This window comes from Chionomys nivalis, chromosome 2 (assembly GCF_950005125.1).
Source record: "Chionomys nivalis chromosome 2, mChiNiv1.1, whole genome shotgun sequence".
NCBI lineage: Eukaryota > Metazoa > Chordata > Mammalia > Rodentia > Cricetidae > Chionomys > Chionomys nivalis.
Window position 1 is genome coordinate 127,762,512 of NC_080087.1, and position 10,640 is coordinate 127,773,151.

The window sequence follows — 10,640 nt, forward strand, 5'->3', positions numbered from 1 at the left end:
AGACTATTTTCTAGTGGAAACCAAATTTGCAATACTTACATAATTTTAAGCTCTGCATGCTACATTCTGCCTCTCATCAGATATTGAAGCATGTGACTATGCGTGAACACATGTACAGGAGTCTGTGACGTTGTAGGATATGTGAAATGACCAATATACTAATTTAGCATGTTTTCCAAAATGCATTGGATTGCGTATTCTTGTCTTTTTGTGGTAAGTTTTAATATAGTTAACATAGATAGGCAACAGGATGTTTTCCTAGCACTCAGTAAATACATTATGTTTCACTTAGAGTGCAGTTTGTGAAACTCTTAAGCAATGAAAAACATTGCATTGGAAGAAAAAGAAGATGCTGGCAGTAGAGTGGTTGCTAACCAACTTTCCCTAAAATTAACATTTTATTACAATAAATTTCCGTAAATAATTAGTAATATTTAATAATGATAAATAATAACTAAAATTAATGCATTATTTATTGAAAACTCCATGAATAATTAATAAGTAATAATAATGATAAGCAAATATTTCCATGAAGTGTAAGTAAAAATAATAAATGCATGAAATATATTGATCTAGATGTTGGCAAAGTCTTTGGTCACTGTTGTATATACTATTCCAACAAGGAATATACTTGGCTATACACCAACACATAGCAATTCAAATTCCTTTTTTAACTAAGTTTTCAGGAAATAATTCTTTAGTTAAAAATAATTTTCTTGTATCCTGAGGAATAACTTCTCAATAGTGCTTACTTATTTTGAAATTGATTGCATATGTCTCCAAATGAGAAAACTAACTGATTTTAACTTCACACTTAACTAATTTTGCCATGTTTGGCTGATGAGGCTGTATATTCAGACCGTCTGTTTCTCTTGCCATTGTCATCTTTCACCTAGTTACAGCAGATTCAAAGAGACAGCAGAGATTTTTAGCACTTGTAATAACATCTGCTGCTTAATCAAAAGTGACTACACATGACACAAAAGCAGCTGAAACCTCCTTTTGTCTCTTTGGGATGCAAAGTCCATCCTAGTGGCAGTGAAGTCTTTATGTTTCTAGTCGTGATTAATTAAAGCTAAGCAAGTATGACCATAACAGTGGCCCCAGGGAAACTCTTGTCTCACACATAGACACTGTAAGAGAACCCTCAGACAGCTCGAACAACCATGTGAAAAGGAATATCTTTCACTATACAAACGAATCACAAAAGAGATCGCAAAATTAAGGCCTGAATGAGAACTGCACATATAAGGTTAATATCATTAATATCTGAAAAAAATATTTGTTAAAACCCGACACACTTAAACAAATATTGTAATACCTTTTTTCACTGAGGATATATGCTCATACCTAAGGGAAAATCTTAATTAGACTTTAACAGTGGGTGCTTTCAATTTCTAATGGGATTTCCCTACTCAATTAAGTTATGGTAATATATCCCCAGTAGGCGTGACCAGGAAAAATAGGTAACTTTTTTTGCTGTTACAAATATTCCGTGATGCGTTGAGAGATGGCCCAGAGCTGAAGAGTACTTGTTCTTGCAGAGAACCAAGATTTGATTCCCAACACTCTCAACGTGGCACACAACCACATATAATCCCTGTTCCAGGAGGTCCAGTGGTTGTAATGACGTCCTCTGGCTTCTATAAGTGGGTATGCACTTGGTGCACAGACATGAATGAATTTAAGACACCAATACAAATGAAAAAAGTAATAGCCAAACAAATGCCTTGTGCACTTTCAGCTTTCAATGAGAGAAAGAGACTTACCTATTTCTTTGTTAAATTTTGGGAATTAGGTAGTATGAGAACCCAATCTATACTAAATACAGGTGAGCATTAAAAAAATAAGATAATTTGAGGTTTTAATCACAAGAAGAAATTTGAATTAACCAATTTTTAAATTTATAAAAAAGGTATGGAATCTTAAATGCTAATGGCAAAATTGAGAGAACTAAACTAAAATACATCTATGGCATGTTAATTTTCAAGTGATATTTAGAATTTTGGATTTAAATAATAAAAATAATAATAACAGCAAAAAATAATACAAATAATAGTAAGAAGAATCAACCTTGATATTATCCAAAGGTAAAAAATGTGTGCTTTTACTTGACAACCATGTTTAGGATCATTCATGTCCAATTAAATTAACTGTTCGGATGACAAGGCAAATATAGTATATGAGACCTAATGCATCATAATCCCAAATAGCTGATCTTTTGGAACATTCTTCTATGGATTATTGACCTATGTTTACCTAGCTATATATACAATGCTCTTTCCCTTCATTTCTGTGTATCTCACCCAACAGCACTCTCTGTCCAAGTATAGAGATGCGCTAGGACTATTGTAGAGTCTCCTGATGGTTCTCTCAGTCAGGGCTCAGCAGCTGGATGAGGTAACATTGCAACTGTGATGTGAGGGATTTGGTCTCAGAAAGTGATGTTTAAGATGGTATAAAGTCAGGACTGTGTCTGAGATATAGGCAGTCTTACAAAAAAGACAATGGACAAGCACAGCACACTTAGTAACTATCAGACACTCAATGGTTTTGCATGATTTGAGGAAGACAGAATCTAGAGTTGAGGATAAAAAATGGAAGCACCTTAAAATATGTTAAATCTAGCTAATGATTGATGCTAAATTTGAATTTACATTCTATGGGCAGTGAATAGAAGGTCAGTGAGAGATAATGCATTTATAATGAAAAAATTGGTAGCTGAACATAGTGTCAAACACATGTAGTCACAGGAGTTAGGTGGTTGGTAGAGGAGGAGCACAAGTTTAACGTGGATTTGTGACCTCTATATTTACATATTATAAGTCCCATATATTACATATACATGCACATTATATGTCTAATACATTATTAGACTGTATATACTCCTACCTATAAAAATATATCTGATATTCTTTTAAAATTTACGTAAGATGATATAAAGTATTTTTTCTGACCTGACATCGAATCTAGAAAACACTAAGAACTAAGTGATCTCCTTAGATGAGAACAAGGGAAATGACTACTTGACCTGTTCTCAGATTTTGTTCCATTGTGTAGTGGCACAATGTGCTCTGCAGGGATGGTGGCTGTGGTCCATTAGTGCTTGCAGTGCTCATGTTAGAGAATTCCCAGACATCTGGCCTAGAAGTCTGGTACCTCCTTCATCCTAGGCACAGGAATTCAATTATCCAGAAATGGACACACAATTTTAGGAGGTCCACGAAAGGTGTGTGTTGTTTACTGTAGTATTTCTTTGCTTCCTGTTAATAGAGTCTCTGTTTGCATTATTGCTTCCTTTTCTGGATGAGTTCCAGAATTTGGCTAAATTTCCTCTCTACGATGTGATAGCCATGCGGCTGTCTAGAATATGCTTTGTGACACAGAAGCTTCATAGGTCTGAATTTTACACCTAGAAGATAGGAAAAGATAGGAACTGCCAGACAGAAATCAAGTCACATGTACCTGTTCAGAAATATTGACCAAAGAAACATGGTTATTTGGATAAAAAAATATTATGTTTGTTTTGCATCATCAAAGAAGTAGTTTCCAAATCAAATCCTATGCTTACCTGAAGACTACACAGGTACATATTGAATCATGTTTAGTTATTATGCATTTCTAGATGTGGAAATTTTTAAGCTGTAAATATATATATGCTTGACCATATAAAAAATTAATTCAGTGGTGTACTGCTATGCAAACTCTGAGACAATATGCTTATATAACTTCCCAGCTTTGCTCATTACTTACAAGTACTTAAAAATATTAGATGAGAATACATAAGCCTCTAAGCTGTAAATATCTAAGTGAGCATTCTTAATTTGTAACAAACATAATGAATGTAATTTTTTAATGCACCACTGAAATTCAGTAGTTCTGTTTCTCACTAGGATCTTCCTTTTATCCTCTCCTCCCTCACTCTGTAACTCCCTTTTTTCTCCCTCTTCCTAATTTTCTTTTTTCCCACCCCCACCTTCTTCTTGTTGGTGACTACTTGGGGGCAGGGTCCACTTTCCTCTAGAAATGACCTTTAAAATACAGGGGAAATATTGACTTTCATATTATTGTATCTTACATTTCTACATTTTAAAATTAGCAATGTCTGACACCACCAAAATGATCTTTCTTTGGGGCATGATCTGTATGTATGAACTTTCACTGTGCTTGAATACCCAGGAAAATGATGGAATGTTTTTGTTGTATTTGTTAGTGTCCTATTCATCTTTAGATACCATGACTATAACCAGCTGAGTATCAAAACATTGAACCACTTGGTGGAAGCTGAATTGATCTAGTAAAGTGTTACAAGATCAATCCTTATCTTCCTTTCTTTTATACTAATTTTATTTCATATTTGTCTCTATTACATTTTTGGTTATTGTCTCCAGAGTCCTAGACAATTTTATAGGCTTACTAACCACCCAAGATCTCCTTTTTGGACTAGTAAAAGATGCACAGTTATTTCAAATTGTTTGAATATTAAGAAAACATTCTAGGGACATGTTTATTGCTCTGTTATAAGTAAATAAAATGCTAACAGTATGCACAAATATATTGAGGCTGCCAATAACTCCCACAGCCCTAAACTTTGTAAGTACTAGGGAAATTTTTTAAAGTGGATTTTAAATATAAAATGCAATATAAATTTCTAAAACATTATGAAATTTGCCACCCATGCAAAAAATCCACTTTCACAATTTCTTACTCAACATTTATCCAAATTCCTACCAATCATTTAGTAGCTGACAGATTTCTGATTGTAAATAATATGATAAATTCATTTTACTTGTAAAAGAATTAGTGGGGAAGGGTTCTTGAGCATCCACGTTGGGGTTTTCTTCATATTTTCATTTATGGCTTAGTCATAATTACTTGTGGATTACTGTTATTATGAATATGGTGGTGTATTCAAGCTTAGAGATGAATGATTCTATTTTGAACTAGCTTCATTCAGTGAATTCACAACAGTGAAATGAATGGGAGTTCATTCTGAATAAGACATTTAAATATAACCTGGGTGGAGTCATGAAAGCGAGCCCAGTACCCCTTTATCATCACATTATTAATTACACTCAATGAATCCAGTTTCTGTATTTATTTACTTATTCATTCGGTTTTATTTTGGAGACAGGATCTTGCTTTGATTCTCTGATTGACCTCAGATTTGTTATGTAGTAAATGAAAATCTGGAACTTTTGATCTTTCTGCATTGCAAGAATACACCACCACACCCAGCAACAGCAACAGTCACTTTCATTAGCAAAGAATGCAATGCCATTAAATCGCCCATTCCTTGATGACTGGTATGTCTCAGGGAATTAGTTTATCATGTACTGGATGACCACTGTATTTGGTCTCTCCTGATGGTGGAATATAAAATATAATTGTTGTTGGTGGAGGAATTTCAGTGCAGAGTATAATTTAATAACATGGCATCATAAAAGTTAATGACTATACTCATTGATTAAATGGAAGAAATACTATATAAATATGATTTATTTTAGAGATTTTACAAATAACAAATGATTCATTAAAATACAGAGTGGATCTATATGATAACAAAGGCTGGCAACTGCTGTCTTAAACCTTGGTAGTTGTAAAATTCAATAAATATAATTTTGGATTTTAGAGTTTTAAAAGTGGCACAAAATAGAGCTTATTATGAAATAGAAAGTATCTTCTAAAGCATAATATTTAATAACATTTGCTAGATTAGAGACTATGTTGGTTCCTTCTTACGTGAAGATATAGTAATGACTTACCAACACTCCAGTACATAAACATTTTCCTAGAAGCCCATACTACTTAAAGTTGAACAGATGATAAAACTTGTCTATACTTTGCAACTTCATACAAATAACAATCTGGAAATACTTCTGTTATGGATATAGCTCTGTTGAGAAGGAAGAAAGGAATAGGAATAGAAAGCCAGCCACTTTGTAAAGGAAATAACAATATACAGTATAGTTTGCATTGCTAGAAGAAGAAAGGGTTGGCCAAGTCCATTTGTGGCTACAGTCCACAAATGAGAGAGTGCCTACCATATAAGGACACTGTCGTTAAGACAAAAAGGTATCCTACTGAATGGGAGAAGATCTTCACCAACCCCGCAACAGACAAAGGTCTGATCTCCAAAATATATAAAAGATTCAAGAAGCTAGACTTTAAAATGCTAATTAACCCAATTAAAAATTGGGGCACTGAACAGAGAATTCTCAACAGAAGAAGTTCAAATGGCCAAAAGATGCTTAAGGTCATGCTCAACCTCCTTAAAAATCAGGGAAATGCAAATCAGAACAACTTTGAGATACCATCTTAGACCTGTCAGAATGGCTAAAATCAAAAACACCAATGATAGCCTTTGCTGGAGAGAATGTGGAGTAAGGGAAGCACTCATTCATTGCTGGTGGGAATGCAAACTTGTGCAACCACTTTGAAAATCAGTGTGGCCTTTCTTGCTCTCTTAAGTCAAATCTTTAACTGAGTCTAATGATAAAATCCCAAGTAAATGTATCCAAAAACCATTATAACGATACTGTATTTTCTCTAAAATGATCACATATTTAAAATTGTAAGTCAAGAAGTTTGTAATGACACGTGAGAAAGAAATGTGAAGACACCGGAGTTCATGACATTTGAGATTCTCAACTTCAGTGGTAGAGTCTAAACTGATAAAAATCACAATAATCAAAGTCACTAAATGTCCAAGTTATTAAACACTTACTTAAAATATATCTTAAATTTCAAGTTAGTTTTTATTGATGTTCTCAAAAATTATTTTTGACTTTAAACTGATCATCTACCTACCCATATATCTTATGAGTATAAATTATTATATATAGGAAATAAATTGGGAAGAATTACAAATTTTCTATCTGATTCTGTCTTATCTTAAACAACTTGGAAGATAAAAGTGGCTAAGAACAGTTAGGTAAAAATGAGGAAGGCCGCCTTCATGTGATTTCAATAAACTAGAAAAAATTGACTTGATCCAAAGCCAGGTAAAATTTCTCTGTGTATTTTAAGGCTCTCGATTTATTTAGTAAAGCTTAATTAACAAAAGCTTTGATATTTAAAACAACCATGGATGATAGATTTCTCCACTTCTATAGTTGTAAGTATTATCATGGTTTAGTATTTGTATTTGTCTCAGTATTTCATAAAATATTGACTTCTCCTGAGTTTTGTCAAATCAGTAGTTTAGTATAAAGTATCATTCCTTTATACCACAGTTTATTTGAAGACTAAAGACTTACTTGACCAAGGGTCATCAATTGTAAATGTTTAGCTGAAGTCAGTTAAAAAAATAATGTCAGAAATAAATCAGCCTGCAGTCATATAATCTTTACACATATACATTGCAAGTTTACAATTGTTTAATTTAGCCAAATAGCCACCACATTTTTTTTTCTGAAAGAGATTCTGAGGTGATGAGAAATTCAGGAAAAAACAGCTTTAGACTCCTCTTGACCAATGTCTAATCTACATTTCAAGAAATAAGTTAAAATTATTTAACACAATGTGAAAATAAATGGATTATAATGCAATTCTTCCTCTTGTGTATTTTCAATATACTCTCAGCTCCAATGAGTCTAATCAATCAAAAGTCTAATAAAGAACCACTTGGTAGGCAATGACATTTAATATTAATTCTGACAATAATTAGTTATGTGATCTTGAATAAATTATTTTTCCCATATTGTGAGATTTTCTACACATGGTAGAAAGACATGGTGTATTAATTTCATAAAGCCTCAAGAAAGCACTACAGAAGGTGTAGCATTACAATAGGAATATCTTGTCTCATATTTGTAGAACTTAGAAGTCTAAAATCAGGTACTGAGCAGGGCAGATTCCCTTTGTGTGTTCATAGGATGCTTGCTCCCGCCTTGCTCCCAGTACATACAGAAGTTAAAAATCCTTCACATCCCTTGGTTTGTGGGTTTATCTCTTTATTCTCTGCTCATTACTTCAATTAGTGAACTTTTCTCTTGTATGAATATGTTCTCATTTATGTGAAGATAAACCACTGTATTCGCTCACCATAATTGAAGATGGCTTCATCATCACTAATTAGAAATTCAAAGACCTTCTCTTCTATGTAGGTGATGTCCCAAGGGTCTGAACAGACATAGATACTTTGTTGCAGGTCAGGGGAAATATTCAGTCTATTATACCCAAAATAATTTTTTAAAATTTATTTATTTTTAAAGAAAATAAACTATCTTTTTTTTTTCGTTTTACATACCAATTCCTACCAATCCAGCTCCCACTCCCTCTTCTCCTCCACTTCCCTCTACTTGAATACCCCACCCCACCCACCATCCTCTCCTCAGAGAGGTGTGCTATTCTTAGAGCCATTGTCTTATAGCCATAATGATTAAAGAGATCTCTCTCAGTTAAAACGTTTCAAAATGTATGGTATTAGAGCTTCACTATGACTTTCACCCTTTTCTCTAGAAAGTGCTGGTTAAGGCTGTCTTATGATTTCAAATTGAGTCACTTGCAATAAGCTTTGTTTATATTTTGAACGCTGAGGAGTAATAAGCCATTGTAAAATTATTTCATTTACTTATTTTTGTTTCATCACAGATATGAGGCTGTAGTCTCATCGGATGTTGATGCTAAAATCGCTCACTTAATATTGAGAGTGCTGTATCAGAGTAATTTCTTCCCTGCAGTCCTCCTGTGAGCACATGTATACATGTTGAGCTGGTTGATTTCATCTATGACATAATGTTTAAAAGTGTTCTACTAGAGTAGCTCTGGAAAGGGATTTTCGACATTTTCTTGTTTTTAGGCATGAATTTACTGTGTTCTCCAAAACATTAAAGTTCCAAAACTCAATCACTTAAAGGAATATATAATAAAAATATAAAAGCCCTCCAACCTCCCTTGTTTTAAAGTATTACACTCTATCATTTTTAGACAAATATGAATATTTTGTCAGTACAAACACCTGCATAAATAAATATGCATATATTATGAATTAACACACTAACTTTTCTGACATTGGTAAATTCTTCTTAGTTAGAATTTAATTATCAGTGAGCACATTCGTGACCTATAATTATATTTTAGAACTTTCTGAAAATATAATTGTCATATAGCAGGAAAACAGGGACACTTTAAGTGTTACAGGACAGTTGTTTTGTATAATTATACTTAAATATGCACATTTAGTGTTTGTATATACATATAATCTATATTATTTACATTAATTTTTATTTGTATTGTGTTCTATTAACTTTCTTCTTCATCCAATCAAATCACTACCCATTGAGATCATGATATTAAGTAAGGGTCACATCCGTATCTTAAATAACTTATAATATAATCAAAGGCACAGTACACAGAGTTACTGTAATGTTGCTAATCAAGAAGGAATATTAGACTTTTGATAAATATATATATATATATATATATTGTTATATGATATACTTTTGTCATGTAGAGAACATGATATTCTATTTTAAGGACACTCTTAAACTTTTAATTATTTCAGATTATTACTGATATCATCTGGATACAGCTATTTCCTTTCATTAATATGCTGAAATACCAAACTTGAAGTCATAAGAGCACTGGGACCAATAATAAGTGTTAAGTCTTGACTACTCTCTCTGTTTGATTTAGTTAGTGACATCCAATAGATGCTGGAGGAGATTATATTCTGTCTTTGAAAAAATGAACAATCCCTTGCCAGAAATTAAAGTGACATCTTTCTGAACGTCTTTGACCCTAAACCATGACCAAGAGATGTATAAAGTTCCCAGGTATTTTATTATAGCAATGACAACAACTAAGCCATTTTCTATGTCAATGTGCACTATCTATTAACAACATATTGATATTTTACACAGTAGTAGTTAGGATCATCAACCTATTACAGATAATTAACATACAGAACTGTGTTTATAACTTCCCTGGTTTTCATTTTTGCTGCAGATTCTATCTTTGTTTATTTTACACATCTAAATAAATTAAGCAATTTGTTGCTTATCAATGACCTAAACACTTGTCTTTGCAGTTTTAATTAACCTGAAAAATCTAATTCTTTGAATCAAATGCCTATATTTTCTTTTTGCAGTTAAGATATTAAAATATCCATGCCATGGATTCTGTAACTTTAAAGATTGATTTATGGATCAAAATGTTCATATATCTTTCATGGTTGTTGCTATTTTCTGTGACATTTGTTATCAATAAATGACCCTTTCTGGGTCTGTGAATTGTAGCATAGTTATCCTTTATTTTACAGCTAACATCCACCTATGAATGAATACATAATATTTTTTGCCTTTATCAATCTAGGTTTCCTCACTCAGTAGATTTTTTCCTAGTTCCATCTATTTTCTTTCAAATATCTTGATGTCCTTGTTTTTAACAGCCAAATAATACTCTATTGTGTAAATGTACCACATCTTCTTTATCCATTCCTCAGTAGAGTGACATATATATTGTTTCCAGGTTCTGAATATTACAAATAAAGTTACTCTGAACATAATGGAGGTAGTGTCTAAGAAAGACGAGATAACAAATGGAGTTTATGGGGGAATATACAGATCTCCCTGGGAAGGGGTAATAAAAGAAATTTCATGAGTGATCTGAGGGCAGGTGTTGAGGGGGACATGAGA

The 10,640-nt window shown here is 32.8% G+C and overlaps 1 protein-coding gene across 1 annotated transcript in view; it reads left to right on the forward strand.

Moving 5' to 3' along the window:
* Nucleotides 1-10,640, forward strand: part of Erbb4 (erb-b2 receptor tyrosine kinase 4) — a 1,078,513-nt gene that overhangs the window by 500,682 nt on the left and 567,191 nt on the right. The window lies entirely within an intron of this gene.